This window comes from Pinus tabuliformis, chromosome 8 (genome assembly GCF_031772625.1).
Source record: "Pinus tabuliformis cultivar Carrire ecotype Pingquan chromosome 8, CPIR1, whole genome shotgun sequence".
Lineage (NCBI taxonomy): Eukaryota > Viridiplantae > Streptophyta > Pinopsida > Pinales > Pinaceae > Pinus > Pinus tabuliformis.
Window position 1 is genome coordinate 962,191,973 of NC_142294.1, and position 25,828 is coordinate 962,217,800.

Genomic DNA, 25,828 nt, shown 5'->3' on the forward strand with positions numbered 1-25,828 from the left:
TTTTCCTTAAATTTTTAGTTCAACAAGAGATACATCTAATGCTGCTAGTCAACTATGAGGTCAAACAACCAACAAGCTAATGGTCAAACCTAGAGAAGCAACCCTCTATTCAAGTCAAGTCAAGTCAAACTTTTTCCCTTCAATCTTCTCTCCTATCTACTCCGCCTAGGCTGAATTTTGGCCTTCGAGAATATGCCTAGAAACTCAGCCTACCCAGAATATGCTCCGCATAAACTGCCCAAAAATTCACACGTGCAAGTTCAAGAGAGAAAGATAGATGCTAGAGATGAATTTGTCCTTCTTCGCTTGGATGCTTAGAAATTGTCTTTCTTGTGTGAGGTCGAATGGTGCCTTGTTGAGGAGGTTGAATGCTCTTTATATAGTGTTTTTCCTTCGCAAATGGGTGTGTCTCTTCACTAGGGCCGACTTGACTAGTTTGGAGCCAAAAATTTAAAATTCAAATTTCAAAAATTTCCCTTTTAAATCCAATATGAAGAACATGTCTTATAATAATTCTTTCAAGAACTAATCAATGACAATGAGAAGAAGAACATGTCTTACAAATTCATTATACATTACAAGGGCTAAAATATAAATTACGAATCCCAACCATAGCTACAAAAAATCAACACTCCCTCTTATCTAGTGGGGTATTCATAATGACTATACAAATGTTCTTCATGTTGACAAATTTCTCTAAGGAAAGGTTATAACAAATCATCATAATATCTACCTCATTCAACTAACATAATTCTGGCCAAATAACTTTGACACATGGCAGATCAACAACATCAACAGACTACCATAATTCTAGTTGGTACCTCTGACACATGGTGTGTCCTCACCATAATTCTGGTTAGTACTGACACGCTATACATCATTAGCATCAACTAGTCACCATAATTTTGGTCTATCTGACACATGGTATACAAACTAGTCTTGGTTCACCATCATTCTAGTTAATGTTTGACACATGATGAATCTCCAAAGGCCACACTCTATCTAATTAATTCTGGGCCTTATGCTAAATGATCTTGACGCTGAAAGGTGAAACTCTATTAGAGTAATTCTGGGCATCTAGGACCATTCTTCCTAATTCTGGGAAATATACTCGACACAGGAAGAATAACTATTCTCTACAGGACCATTTTGCCTAATTCTAGTCATATAAGACAAAGGGGAATGTTAATCCACTATGTTATCTCATCAACACTCCCTCTTAATGAGAGAGGCATTCTCAACAAGTCCAAGCTTGTTCGTGAAGTATATAAACTTCACTCTAAACAAAGGCTTTGTAACAATATCAACAATCTTCTAATCAGTGGAGACATACTGGAGCTTCGTTGCACCCCCTTCTGCGCCATGTCACGAATGAAGTGGTACTTGTTCTCGATGTGCTTTCGACCTGTCATGGAAATTTGGATTCTCTGTCAACTTCACATAACTTTGAGTATCACAATATATCACACTCGGTTCTAGCACATGATCAAATAGTCCCACGAGTAACTTTTGAAGCCACATTGCTTCACAACTCACTAAAATAGATATAATATATTCTACCTCGGCAATATTGAGTGCAACAGATGTTTTCTTCCTGCTCATCCACGAAATCATAGCAAAGCCCAAACTGAAGCAACCTCTGGATGTATTGTTTTTGTCTTCAACACTCCCTGGCAATTCTGCATCTATATAACCCTGCAGTTGTATATCATCATTTGAGACATCTCAAACCATAGTCAATTGTACCACACAAATATATCAATATATGCTTTGCTGCAATCCAATGATCGCGTCTCGATTCCACCTGGAACTGGCTCAAAGTGTCCACTGCAAAGAAAATGTCTAGCTTGGTATTAACCAAATGCATCAGTGAGCCAATCTGCTTCCATTACATGGATGGCTCTACTAATTTGACTCAAAGTCTCTCAACTTTTTCAGATTTTTTTCACCATGGGAGTTGCCATCAATTTACAAATCCATCATCCCAAACTTCTGCAACATCTTTATAAAAAACTTTCCTTGACCAAGAAAGATTTCACTAGGCTTCTGCCATAATTCTAACCCCAAATAGTAGTGCATCAACCCAAGATCCTTCATATCAAATTCATAAGCCAACTCCCTCTTACCTCGAATATTGAGATGTTCCACACCTGTCAAAATTAATTTATGAACATATAATAATAGAATCACAGGTTCATTCTTCTCAACCTCGATGCACAGGTTTGGATCAACACCACTTTTGGATAAGCCAATTCTTGTCAGGTAGATGTTAATTTGATAATACTAAGCTTTAGGTGCTTGCTCCATACAAGGCTTTCTTCAATCTACAAACGTGAGACTCTCTTCCATGGAACTCAAAACCTTGAGGTTGTTTTATGTACACTTCTTCCTCAATCACACCATTAAGAAAAGTAACATTTACATCCATTTGATGTAAATTCCAACCCATAGAGGAATCGATAGAAATAATATATCCAATGGTGGTGTACCTGGCAACTAGAGCAAAGGTCTCATCACAGTCTTCTCCCTCTTTCTAGGAGAACCCTCTTGCCACAAATCTTGCCTTGTACTTGTCAATACTGACATCCATTGCATGCTTGATCTCGTATACCCATTTGGAGATTACGATTGATTTTCTTGTAGGTCTCGGTGCAATCTCCCATACATCATTCTTCATAATCTTTTGGTATTCTTCCAACATCACATCCTTCCAAACTTGCTAGCTAGTTGCTTCTTCATACATGGAAGGTTCAAAATCAATAAGATTAGCCATCAATGTTGCATAACCAGAATACCTCTTTAGTCTCTTGCTTTCCCTAAGGGTTTCACATGGTGTTTCATGTCCTTCTACTTCCTACGAAGTGGATCTAAGCTATGCTGGCCTTTTCTTGATTTTAGGAACAACAACTGGGTTGACTAGATCACTAGGCCCTTCTGGCTCTTCTTGTTGATCTACAAGATGTTTTGGAAGACCTGGTCCTTCTTCCTTGGGGGCTTCATGTTGTTCGTCCTAATCAGAGTCCATGGGAACTTCTTTATATTTCCAAAAAGAAAAATTCTCATTAAGGGTCACATCCCTGCTAACTTCAACCTGTTTTTGACATGGAACATAAATTCTATAGGCCTTTGACTCACTATATCCAACAAATATTCCTTTATTTCCTAAAGGCTCTAGCTTCCTTCTCTTATCTTTAGGTACATGGATATAAATAGGACAACCAAATATTATCAAATGACCAACTTGAGGTTTTTGTCCAGTGAATGCTTCTTCAGGAGTCTTGTCTTCCAAAATTCGACGAGGACTTCTATTTTGAATGTAAATAATTGTCATAGATGTTTCACTCCATAGAAACATAGGAAGGTCTTGATCATGCATCATTGCCTTAACATATTCTTCGATGGTTCTATTCTTTCTTTCAACAACTCCATTTTGTTGTGGATTGTAAGGGACTATCAACTCCCTCTTAATCCCATCTTCTTTACAAAAGGAAATGAACTCCTTGGAGGTATATTCTCCTCCATTATCAGATCTTAGGATCTTGATTTTCTTTCCCTTCAAGTTTTCTACTTTAGCCTTAAATTCCTGAAAATTGTCAAAGACTTCATCTTTCGTAATCATGAAATAAATCCACACCTTGTGAGATAAATCATCAATATAGGTTACATAGTACAAAGAGCCTCCAAGATATTTCACTGGCATTGGACCACGTACATTAGAATGGACTAGGTCCAAAATCTCCTTGGCTCTACTTTCGCCGCTTGGAAAAGGCTTCTTGACATTCTTCGCAAGCCCACAACCTTTACATACTCATTCATGCTCTACTTGTAAATTTAGAATGCCTGCAACTATCTGTTTTAAGGTTGGCAAAGCTCTATAGTGAAGGTGAGCATATCTTCTATGCCAAATCTCACGTGGATTAATATCATTATGTACAAGTGTTTGAGCAGGTTATTTCAAAGCTCTATACAACCTTCCTTCACAAACTCCAATCACTCTAGTAGAATCTATGCTAGAGCCTTTGGGCCATATAATAACTTTTCCATCAACAAATACTACTCTATCTCCCTTATATTCCATACATGAAATGGAAGCCAAATTATTTTTCAAACCTAGTACATATAGGATGTTGCTAAGATGAACATTTTCACCTGATTCTAGCTCAATAGAAGTCTTCCCAATGCTTTTTATTGCATAATTGTTGTTGTCTCCAAGTTCTACCTTTTGAGATAATCTCCTTTCCATTAGGCTTGTGAGGTTGTCATGATCTCCCGTCATGTGCCTTGAGGCACCACTATCTACTAGCCACAAATCATTGCTATCTGCAATAGAACCTACAAGAGCAAAAAATAGAAGAAGTTGTCAGTACTTGAATATTCATTCTTAGGTTTCTTTGGAAGTTCATCCATGTTTGTCATGGTAACATGCTATTTTTTTTCCTATCATTAAATCTTTCAGGACAATTTCTTTTATAATGACCGAATTTGTGACAATGAAGCATTTAACCTTTGGAATATTATTCTTCCCTTGAGGAGCAGGTCTTCTACCTTCGTTTATTCTTTGGAACCCAAACTTCTTTCTTCCTCCAACCTTACTGAAATGTGTTGCATAAGCTTGAGAGTCACCTTCATTAGATCTTTGAATCTTTCCTTTTTATATCAGCCTTGATTCTTCTTCAGTACATGCAATCCATAGTTCTTCAAACTTTGGGACTTCCTTTCTAGCACATATACCTGATGCCATTGGGTCCCATGAATCCAGTAGACCATTAATTGTTGTAGTGACTAGTTATTTTTGTTGAATTTTGTAACTATGGTTGGTCATAATAATTATTTGTAAAGCATGTTATTCATGCTTGAGTGAAAAGAAAAATATTGTAAATCATGTTCTTCATGCTCTTTTCAAAAGAAGAAAATTTGTTTAAAAAAAAAAAAAATTGGCTCCAAAAGAAGCCAAGTCAGCCTCCTAGTCAAGTCGACCCCTTTTAGTGATTAAGTTGGCCCCAATGTAAGACGCACCCATTCAGATAGTCAATTTACTATATATATGAGGCATTCAACCTCACCCCAACACAATTCCATTTTGTGCAAGTATTTCGGACTTCTGAGGCAAGGATGAGCTAATATTCTAAGGCATAATCTTCTGTTTGGGCATGCAAAGAAGGCAAGGAAGAAGGAAAAGTTCAAGGTCAAATCTCTAGCTCAAATGCAAACCAAATTTTTGAGATGACACATTATCTATCTCTGTTGTAAAGTGAATTTTGAGGTAAGATTCAAGGGCAAAAAGGTCTAGCTTCTGTGTTTCAAGACTAAATTTTATGGATGAAGGAGGAAGAAATTTTGTCTTAGTTGAGCAAATCAGAGTGAGTTTCTTGGGCTAACTAACTTGACTAGGAGGGTTGGACCAGTTTGACCATGTTTCTTTGATGGTCAGTTTGACCTTGTATATGACTAGGATGTATCCTTGTTGAAATGAAGAATTTATCTATTGAAAAGGTCGTTGGGTTTTTCCCCATGTGGGTTTTCCCGGGGCAAACTCTTGTGTTTATGTGTTCTTGTGTGGTTGTCTCTTTATTATCCTCTAGCTTCATTGTTATTACCATTGAAGTTCTCTATGTAATTATTTTATGATGAATTACAAATGAAAGAAAAGATCTATTTAAGATGAATCATAAGAAACAATTATCAGTTTAGTTGAGCAGATTAGAGTGAGTTTCTTGGGCCAACTAACTTGACTAGGAGAGTTGGACCAGTTTGACCATGTTTCTTTGATGGTCAGTTTGACCTTGTATATGACTAGGATGTATCCTTGTTTTCAATTCAAGCTAACCTTGAGGGCTTGATCTATAAACCATAATTAAATGAATACATGTTGTAGCAGATGCAACACCCTCCAAAATTTTGGCTTGCATCCAAATTTTGGAGCCTTCCTTGGTTTTTCCTTTGATGGTTGCAAACAATCGAGCTCACCCTGTGAGCTATTGTCAAGTCTTTTCACCCTTTTGCTTGTGTGACCAACGATCGTCTTTTGACATATTGATTGCTTTGTCATGCTTGCAATCTTGTTCTAGTTTTTCTGAAAGTTTGTGTTTGTGTGTTTGGGTTGTCTTCGCTATGTCAACATACATCTTACTCACACACAAAATTGTAAGCATTGTCGCGCAAGTGTCGTCATGGACATCTGAAGGTCTATCTCAACTGTCGCACTTGTCGCTCTCAGCTCTAAGACAGTCTCACCGAGGGTCATGCTTTGATATGTTGTCCCGGTGGTTAGTGTCATCATGTGTCAGAGTATGCTAAGTGTGTGATCACAATGTCAAGTCTACACAAGTTCACTTGCCTCCCACACTTAGCCATTTTCCTGAAAATTTGTCCGACCAGACAACCCTCTTCCACCGGACCCCGACTGAGCTGCACTACATAGTCTCAACCCTCAGTGACCCTACTCCACTACCCAGAACTGCACAGTGCTTGAGGTTGTCCTCTAGGTCAGCTGCACTACGCAATCCTAGAGGTGAGCAACCTGTCTTCCTCCCAGAACTGCATAGAAAACTGCCTCCATGTCCAAACTGAACTGCGCATTTCTCAAGCATAGTCATCAAGCCTCCTTTTTTCTACCGAAAGCCTGCACTGCACTGAGACCTAGGTTTTCACTATTCTCCAAAATTACACAGACATGCCCAGCTGGCCCTCTACTTCCTTGCTCTACATTTTTCTCCAAAACTGTGTAGACATACCCAATTGACACTCTGCTACCTTGTCCTGCATTGCTTTCAAAAACTACGCAGACATGCCTAGATGGCCCTCTGTTGCTTGTCCTGCATTGCTCTCAAAAATTGTGCATAACTACCCAACAAGTCCCCTATAGCCCTGTCTTTTCTTCCCTCCAGGAATTGCGCAGAAGTGCCCCCCTCAAGGTCCCACCTTGCAACTGCCACTGGTGTCCTTCACTGCACAACTCTGCCTCCCAGTGGTCACTGCATAGTTTTTTTATGACAATGAAGGTTGTGCTTCCGGAGTTCCTTATCCCAGCCTAAGCTGCACTATCTGAGTGGATTTTCCTCCCTCCCTATCACCTGGAACTGCACATTGAGCAGTGGTTGGGTCCTCTTTCCAGTCTACTATTTTTCCCAGGATTAGAACACGAGAATAATGCATCATGCTAGACTAGGAGGTTTTGGATTTGATGTCATCTCGTCATGAGTGAAGTGTAGGAATAGGTACACTGATAGATCATGGTGAGATGACAAATAGGATCAAGAAGTAGCACACATGCTGGAAGACTTACTTACAACTGGACGGATGTACCAAGCATATTAAGCAACAAGCGAAAGGAACACATGCATTGAACCATCATGCAAGACCAAGACCATCGAAGACCCCACAACACTAAGCAATGCGGAGGAGAAGACAAAGCACACCAAAAGTACATCCATCACTTATCAATGTAACAACTTAATATAGACACCACAGTTAGCCAGTACATGTCATCAATGTCATGTCGAATTGTGTCATGAATTGTCTTGGCCACATCACCACTATGGGCCATATCCATTGTAGCTGAATGTAATATAAAGTGAAATTCCAATGGATGCACACAAGAAGTTGAAGAGTCATGTCAGTTGAAAAGACATGGGAAGTTGAACGGTCATGAAGGTAGTCCAAGGGTCAGAAGGGTCAAGCATTCCCCTTGGCAATATATACCCCTCCCATTGTATGAGCAAGGAATTTTCACCTTAGCTCCTCCCACATAACCTTGATATTCTATAGTCTATTCTTTGAGGAGTGAGGAGTGGCTTCAATGTCCCACTACTGGGACTAGTAATGTATGGTGTACAGATGTGTCTTGGGACTTTTTCTTAATTTAGAAGCCAATTAAGGCCAACATGTTTTCACGCATGTTTTGTATATGTTCGTAAGACCACTCTTAAAACATTTATAATGCATGTTTCCTTAACATGTACTAAGATAGTTGAACTGCTTTGGTTGTTTTAGTACTTACATTGTTGAATATGTGATGTATTTCTTATCACTGTTGTCTTGTCCTTGTGGAATATTCCGATGGACATTAGATAGACATGTCTTGTTTACTAGTTATAGCGATCGTCACATCCGTGTGGACTACTCTTCCGGATGGTGTATGTGTTTTCCCTTGTACCTTGGTTTTGATGACTACTGCATCTATTGTGGACTACTCCACTGGATGATAGACATATCCTTTTTGGTTCACGTGTGTCTCTCCCTAGGTGGTACTATTACCGATCATCTAGAGGCTCACTTTACTTTCTACCTTTACAGTAAGAGAATCTGGACTCAAGTTACATTATGCACTCACCAAGCATACTCACCTCGCTTTTTGAAGATACAAGAATAACACCCTCGTGTGCTGAACAACAAGAGCTAAGGAAAATCTCTAAGATAATGGCAACCGGGCCATCATACTAGATGAGTCTTCTACACCAAATAGTGTGAGGTCTAGTTGGGACTTCATACTGGGGAGATCCCCTGAATATTGGTGGGTCCAGCACCGTCAACAAGACCATTTCATAAAAGGATTTTCTCCTTTTTATTCAGGTCCTAGATCTAAATCCGAAGTTCTAACTATAAAGGAGACTAAACCCTAGTAAAAAATTCTTAGAAGAAAGTCTCACGAGTCAGTTGTAGGGATCTGAAATTCCTCAAAAAGGCTTAATCAACATCAAAGCATAAATTCCATCAAGAAGGTTGGTCTAAATCCTTAAGGAATAGGTTGAGGACTAGTGAAACTTGGTCTAAACCCTCAAGGAATAGATCGAGAACCTGTGAAGGTTAGTCTAAATCCTCAAGGAATAGATAAAGGACATGTGAAGCCTTAAGATGATAGGCCAACAGTCTAGTCAGTGTCAATTATCTGAAATTCTTAAGAGGACCGAAAATATTAGGAACCTCAAGAGGTCTAAAACTCTCATAAGGCCTTAGTCCGATCACAGATAGGTCGAAAAATCTTAAGAGCCAAGTACAGAAGATGAGATATCTCAGAGAATCAGAGATTCCTCAGAAGACCAAAGATCCTCAGAACTTGGCTACAAAAATTAAATTTGTTCTAAAAAATAATATCAGGTCAAAGATCTAACTATGCTAGAAAAGTGGTAGATACTTTGCAGAATGAGACCTTATCAACATTTTGAAGGTCATTTATAATATATAAATTTTTGCTATTGATATTATCATTATGCTACTGGAGTAATCCCTTGACCATGTTGTGCTTTAGAGATCAAAGACTAAAAGCCTCAATGATTTTTGAAAAATATCTATAAAAAAAGTTCATTTTGTCCCTCTTAAGTCCTAAAAAGAAGTGGACCATTGCAAAAGAAAGTTTATTGTTCAACAATTCAAAATCACCTATCAAAAGGATAAAGGACGAGGTATGAAAAGGTCTCTAAACTGCTATAGTAAGGCCTAGGAAAGATACCAAAACCAAAGAATCTCAGAAGAGCAGTCCAAAACTGCATTAGTCAATATCAAAGTCAGCGAAGGTATCTTTCAATGTATTGAAGGTTGCTCACATTACAAGGTTAAGAGTATTTCCTATACATAACCTCGTTTGCTTGCCTTGATCAATAGAATGAAGATCTCATACAGTATTCATTGAAGAATTAAGGACATGTGTGAAAGAAAGATCTTTTTCGAAAGATTGAACAATCTGCCTGAGATATAATATGGTACAAGATTGATAAGCCTAAAAGGAAAAACAAGAAGGATGAACCAATTTCATTTGTGTCGAGAATGTTTTTCTGGAAATATTGAGAGGGGGGCGAATCAATATTTCTTATCAATTTGTATTTTTAATATTTCAAAACATTAATTATCTTTAACCTTTCATCAACATAAATTGTAAACAACACAATTCAACAATGCACAATAATCAAGATAGTAGACAGATATTTTTAGGTGGAAAACCCTCTCCGGGTAAAAACCACCAAACGCTTCTTAATATTTGTCTTAAAAAATAATTACATCAAGTTTTCAACTCAAACTAAAAGAGGCTCTAACCCCTAGATTTACGAGCTCCAACCTGTAGGATGCTCCAACACCTTGTTTACCAACAACAACTAGGAGGAAGCTCCAATGCCCTAGATATCAAGCCCCAACTTGACAGATGCTCCAACACCCTATGTATCGGCTGCAACTAGACGGACATTCCAACGCCCTATGCAGGCTACAACCTGCCCTAGCGCCACCCTAAAGTGTTCTCAGGATCCAACATGAAGGTGAATCCAATCATCGACCTTGCACCACCCTGCCACCCTGAAGTGTTCTCAAGTTCCAACCTAAAGGTGACTCCAATCACCTGCCTTGCACCACCCTGCCACCCTAATCAGGCTGCATACCATGTTTCACAATTTTCAGACTGGATCCCCCTGTGTTATGAATCAATATAAAGAAACTGTAATGAAGGTTCTACTGTTCTAATCGGTATGTATATCACTGTCTAGTCCTGGAAACCTCACCACTCAAGTAAGTTCAAACTGACTACTGTAGATACGTACCTTGAACAATATTCATCGGCAAACATGCCTCTGCTCAATCACAATGACAAACCAAACCACTGTACAACAAACCCTAGAATCTACTTTTGCATCAGTTGTACTACAAAACCATGGTTGCCCCAACAATTGACTGCTGCACAACACTGCTACACTCACATTGTCATTGTTGCTTCTATACTAAACCCAACTCAACCAAGTATATATCCAACATCCACACTGTTATCATCAAGAAGCTATCATGTACAAGAAACATTGTCAAGTACCAAAAGACACTGTCAAATATCAAGTGCACTCTCACTGTCATATCACTATTGTAGTTGCAATTGTCATAAACCCACTATCACAAATCATAGGTTACACAAGTCACTGCCAGTCACAATTCTGTCAAGATCAGATCATCAAGTGTATTGTCATGCCATAGGGTTAAACTGTCATAATCGTTCTACCAACAAGATAACTTGCATTCTGTCAATAAGATCACTGTAGTCAATAAGGTTCCTCAAGATCACTTCATGCATAAATGTCATAGATTTCCAATTCAAATCATTGCAATGTCTAATCATATCACTGTTGTACAACAGAGTTATTATCATTTTCAAGAGTCATATTAGTGTCCTACCATAAATACACATATGGAATGAAGGTCACTACAAGATCACTCATATGAATATTAATACCCTATACATGAGCATCAAGATCTATTGTCATCAAAAACCATTGTATTATCTCACTTTGCAAATCATTAATATTTTGTCATCAAACCATGGTCATTGATCTGTACATGCCTTCAAGACACAAGTATGAGATATTCAAATTTATATTTGTCTTTCGCCACAGGTTCCTTTCCCACTTGCCTTGTGGAATCAAAAACACTTGAATGGTGCCCTACTTAATTAAATGCAAGAAATCATTGTATGATCACAATCTCAAAGTTCACAAGCCTGCAAAGTGCTGTAACTAGAACCTTATGCCCTAATCTCAGATTTAGGATTGTATAATTATCAATGCCAAGATGTTCCAATAGACTTCGATCAACACAACCATATTTGTTGTCTAGACTTCTTCGGAATTGAATCCCTAGATGGACGAGTATTTTTGAGGTCCTATAATTGGTTTCTCCACAAAAACAATTCACAGATTTTAATGTCTTTGGTCTTGAAATGATGCCCTACCTCAAGTCAAGTATACTTCTTCACATTTCAAAGATGAAAAGATCTTGCCAATTTTCATTGTCTTCAATCCGCACGCTGCAAAGAAAGGAGTCAAATCACAGGGTCGACGATAGATTTAGGTCTTCAAACTAGTCTTTAAATGTGTGCCCTACAACATTGCTATAAGTCCACATTATTTTGAGGCTGAAGGTACAATCATAGAGTTTCAACAAAAATGAGACGACTTCTTTATATGCCCTTTCACTTCAGATATTAAGACCGCAATGCTAGTTGGGATTTCCACAGACCTAGACTGGTGCCCAAAATGAGCCCTAACAATTATTATTACAGGTATGTAAGAATATGTGAATGGGCCATGGAGTGTTTTTGAGCTCGGTTTTACAAAAACAATGTAAACTATGAAACGGGAACTATAAACTCAAAACGGGAACTCTGGCCAAAAAACCTCGAAAAAACATCAAAAACAGTGCTAAAAATGAAAAGTGTTGATGCTGGAATAACACCTTTTTTTTTCATAGGTAAATTTTCAACATGTTTTAAAAATGGCGGTGAAAACAAATTTTTTGAGCAAAAAAATCCAAAAAACACCCTCAAAACGAAAAATGTTGATGCTGGGAGAACACTTTTTTTTTTTTTCAACAGTAAAATTTCAATATTTAGAAATAATGGTGTAAAATATTTTATCATGAACCCGAAAAACATTAAATTTTAAAAAATAATGAAAACATAAAAAAAAAAAAAAAAAAAAATCAAAAAACACAAAAAAAAAGTTAAAAAAAAATAACAAAACATAGATTAAAATATATACTAAAAGGAAAATATAAAATAAAAATAAAAAACGAAAAAAAAAGTCAATCATAAAAATGTAAAAAAAACAAAATTAATGATAAGAATTAAAAAACTAAAAAAAAGAAGAAAAAACTATAAACAATTAAATAGTAAAAAAATTATTTAAAAAAATGGAGAGAAAAAAGAAAAAGATTTATCTTGTAAAACATAAAAAAAAATTGCCCAAAAAAAAATGGAAAAGAAAAAAAAAACATTTAAAAAAAACAAAAAAATTAAGTAGGTGAAAATAGAAAAATAAAAAAAAAAAATAAGGAAAAACTAAAAATTAAAATTAAAAACCAACTAGATCTACAAAAATAGAAAATTAACAAAAAAAAGATAAAAATTACTAAAATTAAGATTAAAATGTTGATTACTTAAAAAACAAATATAAAAATATATATAAAAGATAAAAAAATAAAAAATGTTAAAAAATATTATCTCACAAAACATAAAAAAATTTGGAAAACAAAAAAACAAAATTAAAATATATATATATATATATATATATATTAAGTAAGTAAAAATAGAGAAGTTAAAAAAAAAACATTACTAAAACTGGAAAAAAAAAAAAAAAAATTAAAAAAAACTAGTTAAAAAAAAAATTGAAAATTAACGAAAAAAATTGAAAAAATAGTAAAATTAATATTAAAAAAACAAAAATAAATTCAATTTATAAAAAAAAAAAACAAAAAAATACTTAATTTTTATTTAAAAAAAAATAATTATTTTTTATTAAATAAAAAAAGAAATGTAAGGTGATGAGGGAGACGAGTACTAAGGAACTGTTTTATGTTTTATGCATTCTGGTTTCTTAGGTTTTGTGTGGTTTTGGACTTGTTGAGAACAGTGCTTTGCAGTGCAGCCCCTCCCCCCACCGCCGCGCCACCACGGGCGGCCGGTGGGCGGCCCATAAATTTTTTTTTTTTAATAATTAAAAAAAAAGTGAATTTTTAAATTTTTAAAATTTTTATTTATTTTTTAATAATTTTTTTATATTTAAATAAAAAATATATATAATTTTTTTTTTAAATCATTTTTTATTATTATTTATTTTTTTAAATAAAAAACAAAAAATATTAAAAAAAAAAGTTATAATTTTTTTTTTAATTAAAAAAGAATTGTTTAAAAAAGAAAATTAATTTTATTAATTTTTTTTTTAAATAAAAAAAGAAATGTAATTTTTTTTTTTTTAAATTTAGGTTTTATTTATTTATTTATTTTTTTAAATATAAAACGTAGATTTAATAATTTGTATTTTTAAGGAAAAAATAAAAATAAAAACAAAAATTGTTTTAAAAAAATTATAATTTTTTTTTTCAGTAATCAAAAAGGTTGTTTAAAAAAAAAAAAAATTTTAAGATATATATATATATATATATATATATATATATTTTAAATAAAATATGTATGTTTAATAAAAAATAATTACATTTTTTTTTAATAAAAATTACGTATTTTTTTGTTTTTTGTTTTTATAATTTGAATTTATTTTTGTTTTTTTAATATTAATTTTACTATTTTTTCAATTTTTTTTTCGTTAATTTTCTATTTTTTTTTCTAAACTAGTTTTTTTTTAAAATTTTTTAATTTTTTTTTTCCAGTTTTGCTAATGTTTTTTTTTGTGAAATAATTTTTTAACCCTTTTTTTTTAATATTTATTTTATTAGTTTTTTAAATTTATTTTTTGGTTAATTTTCTATTTTTTTTTCTCTGTAAATACTAATTCTATTAATAAAAGTGAAAAAATATGTACAATGAGGTCAAAGCCTCAGAGGAGGCCAAGGCCATTCCTCATCCAAAAACTCAGGGACAATACAGTTTAACCTGTCAACCAGATTTACAATGCAGACCTCAAAGATTTGATTTCGGTCCCTGACATACTGACAAAATTTACCTGGACTACAGTTATCATACCCTTCAGTGACCTCAAAAACACAGTAATGCTTAACATAGCTGACTTTAAAACAAAAATTGACGTCTGTGTTGGCTGAAATTGCTACCTGAAGCATGAGACTAAAACAGACAGGAGAATTTAGCTGCAGAATCGAAAACACAGGATCAAAAAAGCATAGGATATGCACCCAGTGGAATTCAGTCCGCCTGACTTGGAGAAGCTTGCATATCCTCCTTCGCCTGGCTTGGAGAGGCGACCCAAGTAACGAACCCGTCTTCGTCCAGAAGCGACGCTCCACCAGAATCAGTAACCAAATGTAAACAGCCAGTTGGTCTTTGAGATGGCTCGCAAACATTGTCATCTTCCTTAGCGGGATCAGGCTGCTGAGGCACTTCCGGGACAGGGGCGTCCTCATTCATGCGGTCAACATGAAACACCAACCCAGTCATATCCCCAAGTAGAATGCTGTCATCCTGAGAATTTGAGGAGACAGGAGGGGTCGAGCTGAGCTGGTTGCTCTCCTCCTCTGAAACAAAAACTGTAAAATTCACTGTCACCACTGGCCTGTTGAGCCGACTTTGGAATACAAATCTGGAGGTCTGGTAAGAGTTATTCGGGATGAATCGCTCTTGGTCTGACAGCGGAGATGAGGGAGGGACCAAGGCAATTAGGGCAACCTGCTGAGGCGCAGATTGAGAAGGGCAAGCCCTGATACCAGACCGACCCCCCCGACGCGGTATACCTCGACTGCGAGGCATTGTAACAGAATCAAAGGACCTGAGAGATCGATTGAGACAGAGGAAACCCGAAATGGCTGGAGTGCTGCTGATGTCCTGACAATTCTAGAGCCGAACGAATAAGTCGACGGGAAAGACCAGACAAGGAAACTGAAGCGGCATGGCTTCATATAGAGCAGAGTCATTAATTGCAGCAGAGGAATTGAGCCGATCCATGTTGATGAGCCGAATCGAGGACAGAGTAGCCATGCGCTCATTGAAATCTAGCTCGCTTCGAGACTGTACAGGCTTTAATTCACCTGCCTTAAACCTTAAACTACCTCCGATGACGTGTACCCAGTAGATCTCCCGCCTGCCATCCGTCAGGCCAGGTGTCTGCGTGGTATGCTTGATCATTGATTGCAGATGTGAACACCTGCATCTGGGTGCATTTTCTATTTTTTTTTTTTTAAACTAGTTTGTTTTTAAAATTTTATTCCTAGTTTTTGCTAATGTTTTTTTTTTTTTAATTTCTCAATTTTTATCGACTTAATTATATATATATATATATGTAATTTTTTTTTATTTTTTTTCCAAAGTGTTTTATGGTTTATAAGATAAATTTTTTTTAACACTTTTTTATTTTTTATTTTTGTCTTTTTTTTATATATAATTTTATATTTGTTTTTTAGAGACAATTATTTCATTTGGATTGAAAATTTAATTAACGATGTATAAATATGTAAAATATGGAAAATGCAAAATATTGACCTTCTTTTTTAAATATGCAAATCAATAAAAACCTCACTACCAAAAAAAATAAAAATAAAAATAAAAACAAGAAAATATGAAGAAGAAGACCACTTCCAAAATTATTAAATTTACAAAATAATTATTTACATTACATACATTAGAAAAGTTAAAGTCAAAAAATAGGTCTTTTAAAAAAAGGGTCTGATGCAAAATAACCACTTTTTAAAATCAGCATGAAAATCACTACCATTCTAAAACACAATGTACATAAAAAAATTAAAGTGCCAAAAACTATGCTCTAAAAAAAACATGTGTGTTCTGCATCACCCCTTTTCAAAATCGGGTCACTTTTTTGCTATCTCTACAAAACATGTGTATTCTGCATCACCCCTTTTCAAAATCGGGTCACTTTTTTGCTATCTCTACAAAACGGGTAACAGTATCAGTTCCTGTTTCAAAGTTTACATTGTTCAAATATTTAGTGGATAAAACAACCAGAAAATTGCACAGATCTGAGCCTCTCAAGATGTATAATATTATAATCTAACCCTAGAATTTCAAACCAAAATACACAAAAATAAACTTGAACTCCAAGAGGATGACCTTCATTGTTCCTTGTCCAAACAAATCTTTGAAATATGCCAATCCTAACAAACGAATCCCAGATCAACCAAGAACAAAAAAAAATTCAAAACCCAAAGAAACGATCTTCACTATCTTTGAATTGAAGAGGGATGACCAAGTCCCAAACGAATCCCAAATATAAACAAGAAAAAAAATCAACCCTTGGATGTTTTGTTGTTCTGTACAAGGGTCGAAATTTAGAGTAATAACTCTAACAAATTTTTCATTTTTGTTCATATGTTTTGAGGGTAGGATAGGTGTCTTTTTATAGTCTAATTCTTACCTTAGGAGGGGCTTCATAAGGCTACTCATTGGAGAGTTTGATGGAGGGAAATCCTCTTTTTAAATTTGAATTTATTTAAATTGGAATTCAAAGGTGAGGATGTTTATCCTTTAGGAGTTAACTTTTAATGTTTTATAAGGTTCAATATTCAAAATATTAATTGAGGTCCTTTATGAAATAGTTTAACCACACCTATGATGGAGAAACCCTTATTTCTTGAGTTAAATAAGTGCTATCCTATGGTAGGGTGCCATGTCACCATGCATGGGGTTTTAGCCCACAAACAAAGGTCTTCAACTTCAAACGTGAATATCTCTCAATTGGGGAGGCCGCTCAGGGCGTGCCACATACCACTAGAAATATCTTGATGAGGAGAATCTAATGAAAATGATCTTCAAGGCAAAATTAATGATTTTCTATTTCAAAAAGCCTTAACAAGTTCAGGGCATGTCCTTAGTCTAGAGAACCCAAACCTTCGAATTAGGGTAGCCATCGAATAGTGGAGCTTCCATCTTTATGTAATCTAGAAAAATATAAGAGCGTTCATTAATAGTTTGACATCAATGGCTGGTGTTCAGTCAAAGTCAAACCCCAGGGTTGACATCAATGGAAACACCATTCAACATGTTTGGCATCCTAAAGATGAGTTAGATAAAAGTCTTGTATGAAATATATCTCCTTGGTACAAGAATATGTCACCATATCATATAAAGTATGCAAAAATTGTTTTGTTATATAATAGAGTACTTAAATTTGATCTTTGAAGTTCCTTTCTAAGCCAAAGGAAGTTAAGGAAATTGATTGAAGCCATTGGTTGTTAAATCTAAAGAAAATTTCTTGAAGTTTCTTGTTTAAGGTAGAATGCAACCTAGATACATTTAATAACTTGAATTATGCCGAGAAACTTATTTTTGAAGATTCAAGGAGGCATGATAAAAGGGTATTATCTAATAATGAAGAAGAGGCCGAGATCCTCTTTAAGATTAAAGACCAATATCATCTTAAGAAGAATAAGTCATTTGCAGAACTTGATAGGCTCTTGGGATGAAGGGATTGGAATCAATTTATTGCTAGAAATGTTGCAACGGTATCTAATGGGGTTGTCATATGTACCCTTTTATGAAGACATCTCATTGGAAGATCTTTGATCTTGACACAGTATGATATCCTTGATTATTTTTTTGAGAAATTGAGACTCTATGGTATTTCAAAATTTGTATATGAAAAGAAAGTCTTGCAGATGCCAAAGGCTATTGGACTTGCAAGAATATCTTAAAGTAAAAATCTAGGATTTGGAAGGTTGAAAGTCTTGGCTATGGTTCTAGACATTTGGATATCTAAGGTTAGTAAACCCTAGCAAGCAAAAAGGGTTTGGACAAAAAATCCCTAGGATTTATGGACAAAACCCTAGGATTGAAGGTTTATGTTGAAAGTAGAAACCCTAGCTCTTGCAAGAAAGGAATGACATCATGATGATGATGTGGATGAAGTTGATAAAGTTGCAGATGGATGCAAGAAGACCAAAGATCAAGAGGGAGCTGACATTCTTCTCAAAGATAAGTATTTTATATCTCTCTTCTTTGATTACTACTATTATTGTTGTTTTACTATTATTTAGTCTCTTGTCTTTGAATCCTTTGCTTGGTTGTAATTGTTCTTCCATGGCCTCCTAATGAGGATTGCAAGTACATAATGAAGGCTACCAAGGCTTTGGTAGTAGATGGAAGAACAAAGAAAATTTGTGACAATAGTACTCTCCCAGAAATAAGGATTTGTGTTGAGAGATATTGTACTAGATTTGAGCTCAAGAGGCAGCAGTCAGATTAGCGAAATTGGAGTATGTCTTGATCTATGCCAAATAGAAGTCAGTGGTGACTTCCAAGATGAAGTATGCGGTAAATGGAAACTTGAGATAAGTACAAAGCGAAGGATTACCTTAGCAAGAGTGAGAAGACTATGAAGGGACATCTTGTCAGTACACTTATGTTAAAAGTTGATTATTTTTATGATTTTTGTTGAAAATTACATCAGATGGATGTAGAGATTGTCTTCCTCGATGAAAGAAGAAGTGTACATAAAAGCTACCTCAATCTTGTGAGGTACATGAAGGAATTTTTATACTTGTAAGCAAAAAGAAGGCTTTGTACAATCTCCTCGGACTTAATGGATCAAGGTTGATCCTATATGATTTGTTTTCTGATGAAAATTGAAGAACCCATGTGTCAGAGGGAGTAGCATTGACCAAAAAGATTTTCTTTAGAGGGAGCAGTCAAGGCTTCCTTAAGAACCCTTGCTTTAGCTTCAGATGGAGTTGATCTCTAGATTCAAAGTGAAGGATTTTGACTATATAGCCGATGCACTTTAATAGAATCTGTGGCAAAGGGAGAAACCAAGATTTCCATGGCAAGATTTGTTCTAGAAAGATCACCCAGTTAGGGTAACCTGAAAGTAGCCAAGATGATGGATCAAGAGAAGGAAGCAGATCAGTCTATGGTTGAGCCAAGGCATATAGCTCAACATATGTTGAAGTACCAACATGGTACAATTGATCATGGCATAGTGAGTTATGGTTTGAGATATGACTCAAACAATGATGTACAACTATAGGGATATACATATTTTAATTAGGCAGGGAGTGCATATGACAGGAAGAGTACTTCATGAAGGTGCTTTAGTTTGAGATTTTTTATGATTTCTTGGACAAGCAGGAAGTAGAAATCTGTTGCACTTATCACTGCAAAAACAGAGTATATCACAACTCATGAAGTTTGTGTTGAGGCAGTGTGGCTTCAGAAGTTGATTGCAATATTGTTTGATTAGGTGCATAAGACAAGATAATGACAAGTTGAGGCACCTTGAGATCTAGTACCAAGACATGGTACAAGGAGAGAGCAATATGGCTCTATTAGAAAATCATAAAGGTAGAAAGATTTTCTTATGTTGATAATTACTTGTAGTCTTATTAACTTTCTTTAAGTTCTTCTTTTATCTTCATTTCATTAAGCAATCACCAAATCAAAACATGAGGATCAATGAAACTAGATGTAGGCACTCAGTAAGGGGGGAAAACCCAATCAAACTCTTCCACTAGTAAATCAAATTGAGATAGACCAAGACCTTAGACCTGATCAAAAGACGTTCCTCCACCAAGTCAACGCTCAAACTGTCCTTCCAAACTTTAAATACTGCATCAAAGACAAAATTTTGGCCCTATTGCTTCATAATTTTGGCCCAGCTCTAGGTATGCAACCTCGATCATCTTGCAGCTTCATAATTTTGGTACTGCAACTAATTTAGAACTTTCAACCCCCAACTTCAGTCCAGAAACCCTAGTAGACTTCACACATGTGAGAGAGATGCCCAAAAAACTTTGATTTTCCTCTTTCTTTGATTAGGTATTCTTCTCTTGCGCTTCACTCTCCTTTCCGTCGTCTTTCTCTATGAAGATCAAACTTGAGTGAGTGTGTCTCCAAATGAATCGAGCTCCCTCTATTTATACTGCTTCCATGAGGTCAAATTCCCTTGATGAGGCCGACTTGGTGGAGGAGGCCTAAATGACCTAATTATATCAAAATAAATTTCTTCTTTGTTAGGTAAAGCCCAAGAAGGGTCTTTTACATTATGACAAGGACAAGGACTCTTGACATAAACCCTAGAAGCCTACAATGAAGGCTTTGACCTAAAAATCATTTACCCAAGCATGAAACCCATGCTTTAATAAGTCAATTTCTTTTACAATAAAGTTTATTTTTCTTTCTTTTGACAAATACATTACATCATGACTCAAATACAATTATGAATATCAACACTAGTTAAATTTTTCAACGGGCTCCAGTATTATCAAGAATATTGTCCCGATCAAGTTTGGAGTGATTGAGTATGTCTTTCTCAGCAAGAGGGAGTGATGAGACAACAACATAAAAGGAAAACCATTCTTATGAAGAATAGTCCTATACCTTTCAATGAGAGAGAGTGTTGATATGATAGCATCATGGACAATCATTCTCCTCGTGTCAAAGATGTTGACCAGTTGGGAAAAATGGTCCAACAGAGGACAATCATTCTCCTTGTGTCAAAGATGCTAACTAGTTGGGGAGAATGGTCCTATAAGCCTAGGATCATTCAGTTGAGTGCATGGCTTTCAACAATGGGATTAGTCTCTCCAGATTGGATGAAGAGCTCATTTAGCGTCGGGCCTCGTTGCTCATGTAGAGTGTGTCCTTTGGAGTTTCACCACGAGTCAAAAGATATTGATCAAGATGGTGAACCAAGACTAGTCTAGGTCAGGAGTATCGACCAAGATTTTGGGTCAGTGGTATCGACTAGAGTTATGATGACTAGTTGATGCTAAATTTTATGCCACGTGTCAAGAGTACTGACCATGATTATGGGCTAGTGGTACCGACCAGTTGTGGCAACTAATTGATGCTGATGATTTACCTTATGTTAGAGATGATGTAGGTTGATGATGATGTTGATGATTTACCTTATGTCAAAGATGATGACAAGGTGATGTTGATAACCTTTTCATAGAGAAATTTGTCAACATGAGAACTCTAAATAGTCAATATGAATACCTCCCTAGTTAAGATGAAGTGTTGAATTTTGTAACTATGGCCAATCTTCATAATTATTTGTAAAGCATGTTTTTCATGCTTGATTCAAAAGAAAAATATTATAAATCATGTTCTTCAAGCTCTTTTCAAAAGAAGAAAATTTGATTTTTAAAAAATGAATTTTTGGATCTAAAAGAAGCCAAGTCGGCCTCCTACTAGTCAAGTTAGCCCCTTCAAATGATCAATTTGGCCCACGTGTAAGACACACCCATTCCGATAACCAATTTACTCTATATATGAGGCATTTGACCTCACTTCAACACATAATTCAGTTTTGTTCAAGTATCTTAGACTTCTGAGGCAAGGATGGACTAATATTCTGAGGTATAATCGCCTGTTTGGGCATGCGAAGAAGGCAAGGAAGAAGGACGAGTTCAAAGTCAAATATCTAGTTCAAATGCAAAATGAATTTCTGAGATGACACATTATCTATCTCTGTTGAAAAGAGAATTTTTGGGGCAAGATTCTAGGGCAGAAAGGTCGAGCTTCTGAGTTGCAAGACAAAATTTTATGGATGGATGAGGATGAAATTATATCATGGTTGAGTAGATTAGAGCGAGTTTCTTGGGCCATCTGACTTGACTTGGAGGGTTGGACTAGGTTTGACCATGTTTCTTTGATGTTCTGTTTGACCTTCATATGACTAGGATGTATCTCTATTGAAATGAAGAATTTCTCTATTGAAAAGGTTGTTGGGTTTTCCCCCATGTGGATTTTTCTAGGGTAAACCCTTGTGTTCTTATGTGGATGTATCTTTATGATCCTCTAGCATATTTGTTTTTACTGTTGATTTTATTTGTGTAATTGTTTTATGATGAATTACAAATGAAAGAAAAATCTATCTAAGATGAATAATAAGAAACAATTATTAGTTTAGAGGACTATTGAAAAATCAACACTTTTCAAAAATGACTTCATCAATTTCTTGAAGTTGATCTCTTAGTTGAGAAATCCTCATGAAATATGAGGCTATAGTATCATTTTTTGTCATCTTAACATCACGAAGTCCATTATTCAAACTCATTGCTTGGCCAATGTTGTTGATAGTGTATAATCTGGTTAGCTCATCATACATATTCTTTGAAGATTGAAAACTTGAAACATAAGAAATCAAGTGATCTTTGATAGAGTCCACAATGATGCTCATAGTTATGATGTCATCCTTCTCAAATTTCATTTTTCCTTCACTATATGAATGTTTAGTGACCTTTCCCTTCACAATACCCAAGAGATCGTTCTTTGCAAGGATAAGATCAATCGTTGTCTTCCAAGCCCTGAAATTTGTAGCTCCTTCCAATTTGTTCTTAGACTTCATAGAGGAACCCATGATCACAAATAAACAAGTAGATTTTAGATATAGGTCTTCTTCAAGAATGATCTCAATGTCCTTTTCATCACCAAAGATCTGATACCATGTTGATTTTTCAAGTGCAATAGATATAAGCACAAATTTCTGAAATATTGATAATTACTTCTAATTATGTAGATCTTCTTTTAACAATTCCAACTTATCATTAAGCAATTACACTTAAGAAATTCAACCATAAAGCATAAGGACAATAGAGATCACAATGCACAAAGAGAACACAAGATTGACCCTGGGAAAGCCCACTTGGGAGGAAAACCCAACAAACTTTTCCTTAGAGAAATTATTTAGTTCAACAAGAGATACATCTAATGTTGCTAGTTAACTATAAGGTCAAATAGACCAACAAGTTAATGATCAAACTTGGTAAAGTATCCCTATAGTCAAGTCAAGTCAAACTTCTGCCCTTCAATCTTTTCCCCTCTCTTATCTGCCTAGGCAGAATTTTGGCCTCCTAGAATATGCCCAGAAATTCAGCCTGCCCAAAAATTCACACATGCGAGTTCAAGAGATAGAAATAGATGCTAGAGATGAATCTGCCCTTCTTCTTCGCTTGGATGCCCAGAAACTGTCTTTCTTGTGTGAGATCGAATGGAACCTTGTGGAGGAGGTTGAATGCTCTTTATATAGTTTTCTTCCTATGCGAATGGGTGTGTCTCTTTACTGTGGCTGACTTTACTTGAGGGAGGGTTGACTTAACTAGTTTGGAGCCAAAAATTCAAAATTCAAATATCGAAATTTTCTCTTGTAAATCAAACATGAACAACATGTCTTACAATAATTATTTCAAGGGCTAATCAATGAAAATGACATGAATACCATCCATAGCTACAAAAATTCAATAGAGATGGCTCATGCTACACACCAAGAGGAAAAGGAACATCGATTGGTTGCTTCAATGGCCAAAGAGTGAGAGGTTGAGAAAAGAGCTAAGGAAATGAAGATTGCAAAGGAGGTGTTAGAGTCGGTCTGGTCAGTCCTTCGTCAGAGATCAAAACTCTTTATGCATTTCATTTTTAGGAGTCCCGCTCCATTTACCCAGCTGCATTCCGCTAGGAGCATGCCATAATCTGACGGAAAAGGCCATGCTAGTCATTTCCCCTCATGTCTGGCTCCTGCTGGCTTAGGTCTTTTATCAATGATCACCAAAGTCCATCACAGTCAAGGTCTGGTCCTTTAATGGACAAAAGTCATTTTTGATCATTAGGTCTAGGGATTAATCAATTTGGTCTTTAAATATGTCTAGTAAAGCCATGCAGGCCAGAGTGAGGCCCTTACAAAGTAATGATTCAGAGAGTTTCATCGTCATATTGATAAACTTCGACTGTTCTTCAAAACTCTGTTTTGAAGAAAAGTCAAACAGTGTCATTGGTGATAAAATTTTCAAAAAAGTCGTCAATTTATTTCTTTAGATGCAGGCATGGTTTCCGTGGCCAAATGTCCTATCATGCAATCCCTGCAAAGGGTGCCGAAAATTTCATCATTTGAGCTAAAATTTCAAAGGGAAAGCGAAAATCAGTGTTGCTTTAAATCAGTGAAAAAGTTTCAAAACATAACATTAGAAAAATGGGTTTTTGGAGAAGCAAAAATTTAACCCATGTCTTCCAAGTCTTTATATACAAGTTTCCACCAAAATCAAAGTCATTGTGCAAATCAAGTGCATAGGGAAACATTGCAAAGTGTTTGAGTGTGCATCGTGCGTGTTTGGAGCAAGGTTGGAGGCAGTTTTCAGGGCGCGACGCATATACACAGGGGCGCGGCGCACACAGAGCCACCCCTCAGTGTAATTTTTCAACGGGCGCGACGCACACCCACAAAGGGCCAGAACCGTGCCAAATTTCCTCAAACTTCTTGTGAAGCCCCTCAAATCGACAGGTAGGCTCTAAATCTCGATGGCTCATGTATTTTTGTGAAGGTTATGGTGGTCCATGGCTAGTTATAGTGGCAAATAAAATTCATAAAACCAACCACTAGAAGACACCAAAGCCATTGTTGCTAGGGTTGCATAGTTGTGGTATTGAGGCCAAGGTTCCATTTTCACCCACCATTTTTCCCTCACCTACCATCTTTCCTTATCCTCCCTGTCTCATTTTTCCTATTATCCCTACCCTAAAACACTAGCCGTTGGAGTCTCTGCACACTCTATTTAATCAAGCTTAGCCTGATCAGTTCTTCAACTTGTCCTGACGATGAACCACACTGGTTGGTTCGAAACGCGTCGACAAAAGATTGATTATGTGATTTTGCCGAAGATATCTAGACAAACCCTATTCTCTTTCCCCTCCTCTTATTTGTCAACATAACACCCCAAAACCCTACCCTATCAAACACCCAAACCCCCTACATATCCCTAAACAAACTTCTCCCCATAACCCCTATTCCCATCACATTACTCCCCTCCTAATACTCCCTTTTGTTTCATTGTTCCCCTTGGTGGCAGATATCACAAAAGCACCCAGCTTCACACCATCATCAAAGGGCAGCCTAAATACAGTACACACAACAATCATGGCATCACAACATTCGTCAAAATATGAGATGGAGACACAAAGTGACTCATCCTCGGAAGAGTAGGCTCCCAGGAGACATCACAAGAGTGGCAAACATGTTAGGGATGAGCCCACTACCCTCACAGAATTACAGGCATGTCCTCTTGCTATGTCATGTTTCCAGCACCTAGCATGTTTTAAATTTTGTCAAAGGGTGGCTAATGTTAGAGTTCATCATGAGTTGGCCCGTCCTTTTGTGCTTCACCTACATGGAGATCACTCTATCTTGGCTGGGGTCACCTTCACATTGACACCTGAAACTATCTCAGTGGAAACAGGCATACCAAATGTTGGAGAACAGTGGCATAAAAAGAAGAAGGTGGATAGGCAACACTATGAGACTTACATTAAGGCCAGTTTTTTGAGGCACCTCACAAGAGTCTTTCCATTCAGATATTTGAAAGATGAATATGCTCCACTCATGAAGTTGATCATGAAGTACTTCAGCAGTGAGGGGAGGTTCTCTTGTCTATATGCCTATCACATCAGATTGCTCAT

At 36.1% G+C, this 25,828-nt stretch overlaps 1 pseudogene; it reads left to right on the plus strand.

Moving 5' to 3' along the window:
- The window catches only part of LOC149238665 (protein WEAK CHLOROPLAST MOVEMENT UNDER BLUE LIGHT 1-like), a 46,388-nt pseudogene that overhangs the window by 13,106 nt on the left and 7,454 nt on the right, over window positions 1-25,828 (plus strand).